The following is a 14,420-nucleotide window of genomic DNA, read 5'->3' on the forward strand; positions in this document are numbered from 1 at the left end:
CTTGCATTCTCGGGTACTTTGATAGAATGGGGGGGACGCACATGTGTAAAGGCTGTTGGCCAAGCTGGGGGACAGTCAAATAATTCCATTGCGGTTAACTTTTTTCAGATTATAGGAAACAAAGAAAACATCACAATAAATTTTGTGCTGTGTTTTTTTTTTTTTTAATTCAAAAACACATTTTTTTCTACTCTCCTTTTATGGAAGCTATCTGTGGTCTGCATGTCTGGGGAGCATGTCAGATTTCCAAGACCACGTTAAAAAAAGGAAGGAGGGGCGCCTGGGTGGCTCAGTCGTTTAAGTGTCCAACTTCTGCTCGGGTCATGATCTCACAGTTCATGAGTTTGAGCCCCACATTGGGTTCTCTGCTGACAACTCAGAGCTTGAGCCTACTTTGGATTCTGTCTCCCTGTCTCTCTACCTCTTGCCTACTTGCTCTCTCTCTCTCAAAATAAACATTAACAAAAGTTAAAAAAAAAAAAGAAAGAAAGAAAGAAAGCATGAGGAAGAATATTCTACCTCCCGCGCTGATATGGGGACTGAGTAACTCAAACAGGGTGGTTTGCTGTAGCTAGGGCCAGTTCTGGCTGGACAGACAGGCTGGTCTCAACTGACATCAGGAACTCAGGTGGCCTCTGCTGTCAGATCGTCACTGTCCTCCCGGGCCATAGTGCCATGGGCCCCGGGCTGGCAGAGCCCTGTCTCTACCCAGGCTGGCTGCCTTCTAGAAGCTCGGTGCTCTGCATACACACATCCAGATGTGCTTTAAGTAAAGCTTGCCCCCACACCCCAGTCTCGACCCAAAAGTCCCAAAAGGCCTGACCTTCTGCATTTCAGTCAGATTTGCAAAACTCCATCCACTGCTGATGTTTCTCCCCTCTTCTGCTACTATTCACCGTCATACTCACTTTTACACAACGTACCAGGCGATGTTTCCAGGCCGACCTGTGGGCTCAGCCCCGAAACCCGAAGGCCCACTCCACGGCCCTGCACCCAGTGTGGTTACCAGCAATTTGCAAAATGAATACACACAATTAGTCATTCCTACATTATTCTAAAATCCAGAGTGCCATTCAGTATGTTCATTTATCTCATTTAATCCTTTCATAAACAGGAGACATGACTCATTAGATATATAAGTGAATGCCTTTGGAAATCACAATAGACTCTGTGCTCTATTTTTAAAAAATAAATCATGTATTAAAAATAATCATTTATCCTAAGAAAAGTAATTATTCCTCAAAGGAGCCACATCTCATTTGTTTCCAAGAAAAGCGAGGAAAATCCTCACACATCTGGAGGTGAGGCTGTCTCAATTTCAAGACACAGACTCAAAGCCACTAAACAAAACTGGAAAATCAGAGTCTCAGGGACCAAGATGGCCCGGAGCACCCCCTGGGCCCCGACCCAGAACTCATGAGAGGTGACTGGGGCCCGTGCTGTCCTGCTCCCATTCAGTGTTTCTATCCCTTCGTTCAGGCCGGCTGTGGCCTCACACCCTGCCCATCCTCATGGTCATAACGTGACCACCAGTGGGTGGGGGCACGACAGCATCCCAGGGCCCCAGAGGAGGTGGGTTGAGGGACCTCCTCCTTCCAGAAATGCAGGAAAGCCCCACTTCCACTGTGTTCATCCTACAACCCTCCTCGCAGCCAAAACCATGAGGCAAACTGACTGACTTCAGCCCATTCAGGCTCCACCTAGGGCCTGGAATGAGGGCCTCCTCAAGCAAACCATTCTAGAACAAGAAATTAACTAGTGCTTCCTCTAGAGCAAAACTAGCTGATGTGACCACGAAGATGGGGAGCCAACGTTGCTCACACAAGAGCACGACCAACGATGGCCACAGACGGTGGCCCAGGGTGTACATTGTGAATGAGTGTTTGGAGCTGGTATGTTCACTTGTCTGCCGGCCCAGAACTCTGGGCATTTGTATTTTTTTAAATGACAGATGAATTGCAGCTATCTCTGCAGCTGATGAGGGTTTTAAAACAATGTTAATGTTTATTTTTGAGAGAGAGAGAGAGAGACAGCATGAGCAGGAGAGAGGCAGAGAGAGAAGGAGACACAGAATCCGAAGCAGGCTCCAGGCTCCGAGCTGTCAACACGGAGCTCGAACCCATGAACTTCGAGATCATGACCTGAGCGGAAGCCAGATGCTCCGTCAACTGAGCCCCACGGGCGCACCCATGATGGTTGAATACGCAATCTGTAGGCAGAGCAGCCCAGAGCAAGAGAAGGTGCTGAGGGTCCATGGTACGGACTAGTGGCTGACCAAGGACTCCCCACAACCCGATCCAACCAGAGGCCTTAGGCGCTGGCCTAGCCAACACTGCTAGCACTTCCCACGTGAGCCTGAGCTACCAGCCTGCAGTGCGGGTCCCCCAGATCCACATGGTCAAGCCTAACCCCTACCCCTCTTTGGGAGGTGATGAGGTCAGGACCCCCTCCCCCCAGGGAGCAGGGTCAGGGCCCAATCACAGGGCCCCCAGTGCCCCCAGGCCCCTTCCACGTGACAGGAAGGCCTGAGTATGATGCTGGAGAAAGGCTCTCCCCCCCCCCCCCCCCACACCCAACATGCTGACTCCTTGATCTTGGACCCCCAGCCTCCAGAGCCCTGGTCAATATGTGTCGGTGGCTCATAAACCGCCTAGTCCAGGCATTTCCTTAGAGCCTCCCGGCAGACCAAGGCGACCTCAAAACCCTGTTTTTGATCTCTCAGGGTGAGGTACACAGAGAAGCAATGGATCACTGATGCACATGGTGCCTGATGCTGGAGGGTCAGTGATGAACATGGTAGGAACCCCAGCGGCCACTGCGGGGCGGCAGCCCGAGGACGGCGTGGTCCAGGTCACGGGAGGCCCTGATGTGCTAAAGGTCGCCCGGTGACACTTGAATTCCAGATGAACAGCGAACAGCTTTTAGGGTAACCACGTCATCGATGTGGCACGGGGCATACTTTGGATAAAAAACTATTTCTCACTGAAACGCCCATTTTGGTGGCCGTGTGGAGGTTGGCCTTGTTGGGTGTGGTGGCTGCGAAGAGCTGCGGGAGGCGTCACCGCGCCCTGGCTGCGCGAGGAAGGCATGGACCGCCCGTCCGGCCCGGGAGACGCTCCTCGTCCAGGACGCTGCTCGCCCCCTTCCTGCTCCTGCCGGGTCCGGGGGCCCTTCCACGGTGTCTCCACCACCCGGAGCCGCTTTGCCTCTCTCCCTGGAAAGCGTAAAATCCAGATCGAATGCCCCATCTGGGGGTCTCTTCTCCGGCTCTCCAAGTGCCCTCAATTATTTCTTTAAAGGAACCAGCCCCTTAGATAAAGGCTGATCTACAAAAAGAACACATCTTCCGTCAGGGGTTTGTGCTCCGGAGGTGCTGGGAGAGCAGGCGGGGTGACGTCACAGCAGGGAGGGCGCCGTCAGGGTGACGTCAGAGCCAGAAGAGTGACGTCAGAGCTGGCGGAGTGACGTTAAAGCCGTCGGAGTGACGTCAGAGCCAGAAGAGTGATGTCAGAGAAACCGTGGGACCCATGGGGACCCCACAGCACTGGGCTTGCGCCACCTCCCTCAGGCTATAATGACCTCCCGCACAGCGGCCCCTAACCTCTTGCTCGGAGGAGAGAGCATCCCTGGAGGAGAGCACACCCCCTGACTGGTGCTGTCAAGCGGGGAACCCCGGGGGGATGGGCAAATGGGCCGGGCAGTCCCCAGCCTCTTTCTGGAGACAGTAGGTGGGTGGGGGGTGGAGCTCGGGACAGCGCGCCACCTCCAGCTGCAGACCGCGGTGGCTTGCAGGTGTTTGTGCGCCGATGCTCACCTGGCCCGGCAGGTCTCACAGATGGATGTGCAAGAGTCAGCACAGCGCGCAGCCAATATTCACCAGACCCGTGAGCATCGGAAGGAGTAATTGACCCAACTCAGAAACACTAGTGTAAGACAGGATCTTGTCTTCTGTTTCATTTTTCCAGCATATTTATTTTGAGAGAGAAGGAGAAAGAACACGAGCAGGGGAGAGGCAGAGACAGAGGGAGAGAGAATCCCAAGCGGGTTCCTCAGCACAGAGCCCAACATGGGGCTCAAACTCACAAACCCTCAGGTCATGACTTGAGCTGAAATCAAGAGCTGGACACTTAACTGACTGAGCCCCCCAGGCACCCCAGGGGGTCTAATTTCTACCAGCAGCCCCACATTTTATCTCTGCCACATCATCAAAATCACTGCCCTAGGGGCTCCCTGGATTCATCAGCAAATCTGCAGAAACACTCGGGGGTGGGAAGCCGGTAAGGCCGTGGCCTGGCACAGCCCTTTACGACATGAGCTCTTCTTTTCAAAGACGTGCTGGTGATTATCGTTTGTGCCGCATCTAATCGGCTGTCTTGTGCTTAGCAGCGATCTTTTCTGTGACAGTGCAGCCATTTCCATGTGGACAGATAACTTATTAATTCGGAATCACTGCTTGAAGATTGTGATTTGTAGCCACCACAGACCCTGTAAAAGCCACCCCTCAGTGCTCCAAAGAGGAGACACAAAACACATTTTCTCCAACTGTGACATTTTGCCATTTGGGAAAACCAAAATGAACAGACTCCTAATCCTTGTAAAAGCATCAGTCGCTCTCTCCGCTTGGGGCCTCACAGCCAGAGGCATGCTTACGACCTCTCCTCCACCTTCATGGTCAGACGCTCGCTCATGACTTCTCTACCTTCATGGCCAGAGGCATGCTCACAACCCATCATCGTTGTCGCTGGTGTACCTCCATTGAGTCAGGGAGGGCAGTGGCTGTCACGTATTTATCTCCGGGTCCGTGGCACACACCGCTGTGTGGCTAGAAGGAAACAGAAGTCACAAGAAAAGAGAAATGGATATTAGCGCCAGCGACCCCACAACATAGAGGCTTTAGTTTCCTAGCAGCTCTGTTTCTTTGTCTCGGGAATGATCTGATGGCAGCCACATGGGTTCTCAAATGTGTCACGTGTGCATAGATGACAGCTTTACACACTCTGCTCTACTTGATAGAAAGGGACAAACTGTGTACAAGCTGGGTGTGAGGAATCGCAACAATTGTGTCCTGAATGGGATTTGTCACAGCATCCCATTCTCCAACCTGTGAGCTAGGCGCTTGGGAATGGGTGCCAAGGTAGGCACGGGTGGACGGGAGCTCCGAGGACCTGTCCCTCGATACACCTGCAGTGATAAAGCTGGCACGACAAATGACAACTTTTCCAGAACCCCGAGATCCCGTGGAAAGCATGCAGCGACCAAGGGGGTGACTCGTGAGGGAGGAGGCTCTGAAGGCTGTCGGAACAGGCTGCCCAGCTCCCCCCGGCTCCCCAGGCTCTTGGGCTGGAGTGACTTTCCAGATGGTAAGGCACAAAGGCCTTCACGACATGCCGTGCCGTGGGCATCTGGGGCAGAGGGCGGTGGACGGTACCAGCAGAAGGCACCGGGAGAAGCCCAGGAAGCAGGAGGTCGATGGTTCTGGGAACTCTGTGTAACACGTGTCCACCCAGGGCCGAACACGTGCTCGTGACAGGACTGGCAGGAGAGCCTTTCTGCCCTCGGGCCGTGGGGCCACGACAGGTGACATGCAGCTGGGCTCCGTGCTGGAGGAGGCCACGATCTGCAAAACCTGGCAGGTTTTGTTTGCGTTTCCCGCCCCAGGCACGTTGCTGACGTCCCCCCAAGTCACCGCAGACCACAGACAGAGCAGGACAGGGGCGCCTGTGACCATGCACAACCAGAATATGGCCTCCGTAAAAAATTGTTTGGGGAAGTCGCCACGCAAACGGATGAGTAAAACCCTCATCAGTCAACACAGCAAACCCAGGGCAGGGGGTCGACCCAGTTCCCAGAGTCACCACACTCACCACACCCAAGTGTCATCACAAAATTACAAGGCATAGAGGGGACTGGAAAGCACGGCCCATTAGCAGGAAACGTAAGTGGACAGGACTGCCCGTGGGAGGCCCAGACATTGAACTTGTCAGCCACAGACCTTTAAATCACCCGTGTTCACATGTCCAGAGCGCTGGGCGGCCGCTGATGAGGAACGAGCGGCCCAGGGCTGATGTGTGAACAGAGAACACGGAGGAAGAGTGTTATAGCTGAGGAGCACAGTAGCTAGAAATCCAAACCACTGGAAGGTTGACAGCAGACATGAGCCGCCAGAAGATCCAATCTGGAACTCACCGGAAAAACCCAGAAGAACAAAGACTCCCTTTTCCTTTGGTTTCTCCAAAGCCCTTCCCTATGATCAATAGAGCAAAACTTCGTCTTCACAGGGCTGAAGAATAGAAGTCCTCACAACTGAAGCGGCTTGACCGAGGTTAGACACATAACAAACTAAAAACTTGGATTGTTCTGACTTTGAGTGTGTGGCCACATCTGTGAGAAACTCCAAGCCAAGTATCCGTTTGGACCCATTTTTTTCAGGTATGTTTTCAGAAGTGGAAGTAATTTCACGTTGTCAAAATTTTCTAATTTTCTATAGATTGTTCTTTTTTTAAAGCTTATTTATTTATTTTGTGAGGGGGAAGAGGCAGAAAGAGAGAATCCCAAGCAGACTCCACGCTGGCAGCTCAGAGCCCAACGTGGGCTTGAACTTGTGAACCGTGAGAGCATGCCCTGAGCCAAAATCAAGTCGGAAGCTCAACCGACCGAGCCTCCCAGGCGTCCCTGAAATGTTAGGGAATGTTCTGAAGGGAGAATTTCTCCTATGCATCATCGTGAATTGATGTAGTTGAAGACTTTATATTATAACTTACATTTTAATGTTTCTGCTTAACTTGGATCCCTATAATTAAGGTATTTTTCTTGAACGAAATTTGGAATTTGGCAAAATATAGAATAACAATTCCCATTCTCTTCTAGACTACTGGACAGATATGATGATTATTACAATTGCTTCTGTTAACAATTTTGTTAAAAAGAAGACTAATATTTTGAGCATGACCTAGGTAACCAGTTCCAGGCCGGCCAACATGATTTTCCATGTTTTTCTGTAATTCTAACAAACATGTGAAGGAAAATGAATTCAATTGATACATAAGGAAATTGAACCTCAGAAGCTTGAGAAATTTGTTCAAGTGTACACAGCAGGAAATGACTCAGCCAAAATATGAAACCAGTTTTTCAAAGCCCATGGCCACTCTTTCTGTGAGACTTGATACCTGCCACACTCAACCTTGAGCCTGTGGCTCATAACACAGTGGTCTTCTGCCAAGTGAAAGCTTAGAGACATGGCTCATGCCAGAAGCAACTGGGTCTGTGCTCTGCGCCCATGAACTTGTTCCGGGTGCTCTCTGGGTCACAAGGAGCACAGGCTGGATGCATCAGAGTCACATGGAAAGGGGATTCAGGGGATTACAGGGCCAGTCCCTCTATCATGAGGTCCCACGTCATGTCATGTCCAGACACGGTGGGTCACATTCGGGGAAACCAAGCTAGCATTGCCCCAGAGCTTGTGAGGACCCCAGTGCCTGCTGATGTCTACTTTTGTAGGTGGGCGGCTTGGGGGGAAAGGAGCCAAGAACTTGGTAGGGGGCAATGTGGGCTTAATCATCATAAACACTGATTAACTTCTACTGCACCGTTTGAAAAGGCCAAAACAACAGATCACGATTATTTTCAGAGAATAATTATCTGTTGTCCTGTCCCTCTTAAACAGATTTGCAAAGGGGAAAGGAGCTGCCCATGTCGTCTATTGAAACGGTCAGAATAACAGACTCAGAAAACACATAAGGAGCATTATTTCAATCATTCACAAATACCACGGATGGGGGTCTTTCATGGGGGTGCCTCTACTTGCTGGTTGCATAGCAACAGAAAATACAAATGGGTTAAATTAAGTGTCTTGAACCAGCTCATTAAGACAATTTTCTGTCACCATAACAAGACCTCAAAGTATGACTACGTGAGGCAAGTTTTCAGAGGAAAGAGGTTACTTAGAGAGAAATTATTGTGCCTAATAACAGTTTGTGCACATTTGTCAATATTAAAAAACTTAGCATTAGGAATGTAAGCAGGCTCTAACACCTATCAACTTCCACACGAGCAGTAGTGCAGACAACCAGCCACCAGCAAGGTGCCAAGGTGAGTGACGAAGATGACACGGGAGAAGGGTAGGAAGGGGAGAGGACTTTCAGACACCAGGAAGGAATGGCACTTTCCCAACTTCCCAACCTTTGGTGTGGTTTCCACCAAATTCCAAGCATTAACCACATCAGCCATATTTCCATATGGGTGATGTTGAACGAAATATATTAAACAATCTTCATCACTGCTTCCCATAATTAAAATCAAATTATTTCATAAATTTCTCTTAATATTTTATCACCAAGATGATGAGGCACTAAGCGTCTTCTGCCTAAGATTAGGAGCAAGAAGTGGATGTCTCCTCTTATTTGAAATCCTGCTTAGTGCCGTAAGACAAGAATCGTTCATGAAAAGTGCATACAGAATGGGCAGGAAGAAATAATACTGTCTTTGTTTGCTGATGATGTGATTATTTATGTAGAAAATCCCAAAGAAACAGCAAAAAGAAATCCTCATAACTGATACATGATGGCATCAAGGTGGCAAGATAGGAAGCTAATGTACAAAAGTCAATTGCAATCAACTATAGCAGAGATGACGATTGGAGCTGAAAACCAAAACACAGCGTGATTTATTTATATAAGCATCAAGGCATGACATCTTCAGGGATAAATCTAACCAAATATCTATACTCTCCATATGCAGAAAATTGCAAAACTCAGATAAAAATAATCAAAGAAGATTTAAATTAATGGAGAGAGATTTATTCAACATGTTCACAGATAGGGAACTCAAATGATCAAGACATGATTTCTTCTCAACCTGATCTGTGGACTCAAAGCAATTCCAGTCAACCCTCAAAAATCTTGGGGTGCCTGGGTGGCTCAGTCGGTTAAGTACCTGACTTCAGCTCAGGTCATGATCTCACAGTTCATGGGTTCCAGCCCATGTCGGGCTCTGTGCTGACAGCTAGCTCAGAGCCTGGAGCCTGTTTTAGATTCTGTGTCTCCCTCTCTCTCTGACCCTCCTCTGCTCACCCTGTCTCTCTCTCTCAGAAATAAAACAAACAAGAAAACCACAATAATAATGTGTCAATATCTGCTCAGCAGTGTTAACAAATATAGGGATTGTGACAGCTGCTTTTATGTGTCCCCTTGACAGGCCAGGACGGTGCCTCTGCAAATACTTGACCAATCATTCTTCCAGATGTGTCTGTGAGGATGGTCCTGATGAGACTGACATTTAAGTCAGCTGAAGGAGTAAGCACATTGCCCTCCCCAGTGTAGACGGGCCTCATCCAATTTATCGAAGGACAAAGTAGAACAAAAAGCCAGACCCTCATGATCAAGAGGGAAAGGGTCCTGACCCACCTTCACCTCCCGCTGAAACATTGCCTCTTCTCGGCTCTGGAGTCCGCTGGCTTGCAGACTGAGCCTACCCTCAGCTCTCCCGTTTCCTGGCCCTTTGGACTCGGGCTGAAACAGGACACTGGCTCCCCTCGGTCCCCGGCCTACCTACTGAAGATCTTGGGACTTGTCTGTCTCTATACCACATGAGCCAATTCCTTATGATCAATGTATCAGCAGAGGGATATATAAATAAATATGTATTCTACATTAAAAATATTAGTATTTACATCAACAAAATACTATATTACATGTACATCCTTGTTATAATCTATTAATAATATAACAATAATTAATAATATATTAAATCAATGTAATGGTGAGTATTAGTGATATCATATATGTTATTATATCCTAATTATACATGCAAATATACGTAAAATATAAATATAAAAATATAAGTAAATAATAAATAACTTTAAAAATAAATTTAGTTAAAAATAAATAAATATATACATATGAAAATTAAAAATACATTAAATATATATAGAGAGAGAGAAGAGAGAAAGAGTCTCTATATATTCTCTCTCTCTGGAGGCAGAATCTTGACTAAGCCACTAATGTAAAATGTTAGTAAGAAGGAAACTGTGCAGAGCGGGAGAGGGGGTTTTGAGGAACTGTGAAATTTCTACTCAATTTTCCTGTAAACCTGGCAGCACTCTAAAAAAATAAAGTCTATGGGGTGCCTGGGGGGCTTAGTCGACTGAGCGTCCGACTCTTGGTTTCAGCTCAGGTCATAATCTCATGGTTGGTGAGTGTGAGCCCTGTGCCGGGCTGTGTGCTGACAGTGTGGAATCTGCTTGGGATTCTCCCTCTCCTTCTCTGCCCCTCCCCCTCCCCCTCATGCTCTCTCCATCTCTCCATATAAACAAAAAAAACAGCACAAGGTGTCTGTGTCTGAGAATCTGGAACAAGACGGGGGCCAGGCCAGGCCAATGAGGCAGAGGCTCTTTCACTAAAGTGCATAAAACACCTTCCTAAATTAGAACAGAAACTAACTGAGAGGTGAGATGAAAAGAAATGAAACCCCAGGTCCAAGAGGCAGAGAAGAAGAGAGGTGAGCTCCAGGAAGCAGACCTGGGCTCAGGCTGCATAGGCTCCATCCTCGGGAGAAGCCTGAGCCCCAGGCTGATGTGCCTCCCATCCATGACCAGTGGGGCAGATCAAGCCGTCTGAAGCCACAGAAGCCACGGGAAGCCCTGGGCTCTTCTGTAGTCTTGGGAAGTGAACCAAGAGGAACTGGGCACAGGAGGCTGAGATTCCCGACCTGTAACCACTCACCAGACAGGATCCAAACCCACCCAGTCGCCCCTGCAAGGAACCAGCAGATGACCTCAACGGGACCACGGAAAGTCCACGAAGGAGCACATGTAATCCTGGCCCAGGACGTTCAGCCAGCTGGGCCCAGCCTTCCCACAGCAAACTGCACCTGCAGCCATGGGTCCATGGTCCAAGGTGGCAAGACCCATGAACCAACGCACCATGGTAACAAGGATGTGGGGCCACACAACACGTGGACCAGAGCTTTGAGAAAAGAGCTCTCTGGGTGCCTGGCTGGCTTGGCCAATTAAGCATTGACTCTTGATCTTGGCTCAGGTCACAATCTTGTGGTTTGTGAGGTTGGGCCCCACGAGCCTTCTTAGGATTCTCTCTCTCTCTCTTTTTCTGTCTCTCTCTCTTCTCTGCCTTTCCCTGCTTATGCTCTCGCTCTCTCTATCAAGATAAATAAACTTAAAAACTAAAAAATCAAAAGAAAATATAAACATGCGTGAAGGTGTGAGGGTCTCTATACGTGTGTGTGCACATGTGTGTGACATACGGGGACCATATGTGTGTGCCTGTGCGTATGGGTACATTCGTGTGTGTGCGTGCACACGGAACTTCAGGATATCACAGCCACAGCAGACACTCAGAAAGCAACATAGGGAAGAAGCAGGTCACTTCCTCTCTCCCCAGAATGGGTGTGAGAATGGCGTGGCTCTTCTTGCAGAAGACAGATTCAAGAAGGTGGCAGACACCAGTGTCAGCGCACTGACAGGACACAGCTGGCCCTTTACCTAAGTCACCAGCACTCAAGAATAAGTGCAAAATAAATATTTTTTTAGGGGGGTGGAATTGAGCATGGTGAAGGCCAAGGTCATTATCGAGAGAGCTCCAAGAAAAGCAGAGGAGGTTCAGTCTAGAAATGAGTTGATGAGGAAGCAACAGTGAGAGGGTGCCTGAAGAGGTGGCTGAGACCAAATCAGCGCTGGGGAAAAATGCGTCTTCCGGTATTAGCTTGTCGTCTAGAGAGGGTTTGTGTGGGGACGGCACATTTCCTGCCACAGATGGGTCGGCCTTAGGCTCCGTCCTCGATGTCTGTGGGCCCTCTCTGCCATCACAATTAAACTCAAATAGTCAAGCAAGTATCCACACTCAAATATTCAGTATCGCAATCGCCGCTGACATAGCGGGCACTATTTCAGGGCACATGAAATGTGTGTCTTATTCGAGCATGGGTGTGAGAAGGACCTATTTTGGGCTCGTCACAGACTGGGGTTGTCTCCAGGGGATTTGGGGATGTGGCTTGTGCCCAGCAGGAAATCGGCGGCTAGGAGAGATGAAAAGAGTCAAAGAAAAATAACTGCCAGTAGTTTGTACAAAGATGCCAATTTTGAGTGAATTAATAGTATTTAATTTTAAATTTCCTTTAAAAGCTTCGGGGCGGGGAGGGGGAAGAAATACTGAAGGATGGAGTAGCTATAAATCAGCGTTCACTTGAACTGTGCGGTCACATCCATGTGGATTTACCTCGGGCAACTTCTGATTTCGATTCAATGCTTCTTATACTGTACCAGGCTTTTAGACAGAAGCCTCTCTCATAAGCATACTGCTGGTGCGGGTCCTCGCTCGTTGCTCGCATGGTGCACCAAAAATGGCTGCAGGAACTGCAGACAGACACACAGAGGGACTAACGAAACCTGAGCACGGGCCAGGACTGGCCACCAGGATGGCTTCAGACCTTCAGCTCGGCGGATGTGTGCAGTCAATGCACCCACAAGCTCCTGCATTGTCTCTGAGCTCTGTGCATCCCTGGGGCGGGGCCAGGGTTTCTAGACCCCCGCTGTGGGACATGTACATGTAGTCTCAGACGGACCCGGCTTCTGCTTGAACGCTGACATCTGCTCTCAGGTCGGGCAGAAACCCTGGCATAACCACCCACGTTGCCCAACAGATCCCCAGTCCCCGGGATGAGGCCAGGGCGCACCTGTTCATAAGCAGATTGCAAAACCCCTATACCCCTCCCCGTGGCCCCGAGAGGGGTCTTAACCTCCTTTCTATATCACAGATGAATTTTCTGTGAGCTTCCGGGTGCCTGGTGTGAGCACCCAACGTACGTGACAAATGTGGGCCAGGCTCTTGAGCAAATACCATTTCAAACGAATAAACACTGTGTTGCACGTGGAACAGAGCATTTGTTTCTTAGTCCGTCATTAGGAGAATAATCTCCTCAAAAGAAAGTGCCTTTTGCACCAAGTGTGCGAAACCACCCCTGACTCATTGGGGTTTCATGAGGTGTTAATTTATATGTCTATAAGTACATTTGTAATTGAGTTATTCTTCAGTTGTGCTGGTTTTGATAATGGTGGCAGATACAGGAGAGAAACTTATATGTGGAGCTGCAGTGATGAGGGTTGCTAATTAAACAGGCCAAAAGATATGGCCTCTAAGTAGAGACACGTGAGGGGACGAGCCATGAAGGAAGGAAGCAGAAAAGATGTCTTGGGGGGAAATTTTGAAGCAGAACGCAGGGCAGAGTCTTTAGTTAGAACTGGACTAGTGGATCATGAACAGAGAAGCATCTGGAAATGCACCTGGCTCTGGGGCACAATGGAAAGGAGTGTTTGGGGGGCTCTTATGAGAAGAAGGAGGGTCAGGAGCAGAAAAATATCTCCACACCCGGAAGAGGCACCAGAGGACATGCCCACAAATCCCACTCGAAATAAAAGGAAAAGGGATAAAGGTGCATTTCAAGGTCAGCCAGATTGGAGGTCATAAAACTAGACTAAGAGATTTGCAAGGAGATGCAAAGACATGATGAGATTTGGGGGGAAAATACAAAATCATTTCTGAAAATACGAGGTATCTAAGAATAAATGAAATCTTGGATAACAAAGGACTCAACGAGATAGCAGGGAGCAAGCAGGACAGTTCTAAAAGTCAGAAGGAGGGAAGGGCTATGGATCATCGCTGAGTGAGGGCAATAAATCCTCCCAGCCAAAAACAACCATAAATCTGGACAGGACTGAAAAACAAAACAAAACAAAACAAAAAATAACCCTTCAGCATTTTGGAAATCAACCAAAGACATAAACACATTTTGAATTTATGGCGACCACAGAAATTCCTTCTGACAAAAAAATTTCGGCGTTTCTGGTAAGAGATTTCCCGGGTTCTATAAGTTGCTGAAGGATCACAGAGCTCAGGAAAGTGCCACCCGCATGCGTCCCTTGTTAGTTTGAAGGCCACAGCTCCGAATAGGCACCTGGAAGAACAGCACAGGGTGAGGTCACGGGTGGTGGGGTCCACTCTCCTGGGGTCCCGCCCGCCACCGCCAGGGACCCTACACCCACTAACCAGAAACCTCCCGGGAGCCCAGCGTCCAGTGTCACTGAGGCTACATTATGAGGACGCAATGGAGGAAGCCCTTGACTGTGTGATTAAACTCCATCTCCAGCCCTGGATGCTAGACTGGCCCCAGATTCCACCCCGATAATCTAAGAGCATAAAGAGCGGCTCAGTTAGTGTGACACAGATGCTCCCTAGCTCCCCGGAAATCCCACGGGCTTTGGGGGCTCTGTACCAGGAATCAGGGGCAAGTTCTACCTCTGGTTTCGTTCTCTCACAAATACACATGGTCATAATGTCACAAGGGAAGAGAGACGGAACGGAACTGTATGAAAGCTTCTGTATTTTACCAGAAGTAAGAGAGCACCATTTTGA

The sequence above is a fragment of the Hyaena hyaena genome, unplaced genomic scaffold (genome assembly GCF_003009895.1).
Source record: "Hyaena hyaena isolate Hyena2069 unplaced genomic scaffold, ASM300989v1 scaffold_218, whole genome shotgun sequence".
NCBI classification, from domain to species: domain Eukaryota; kingdom Metazoa; phylum Chordata; class Mammalia; order Carnivora; family Hyaenidae; genus Hyaena; species Hyaena hyaena.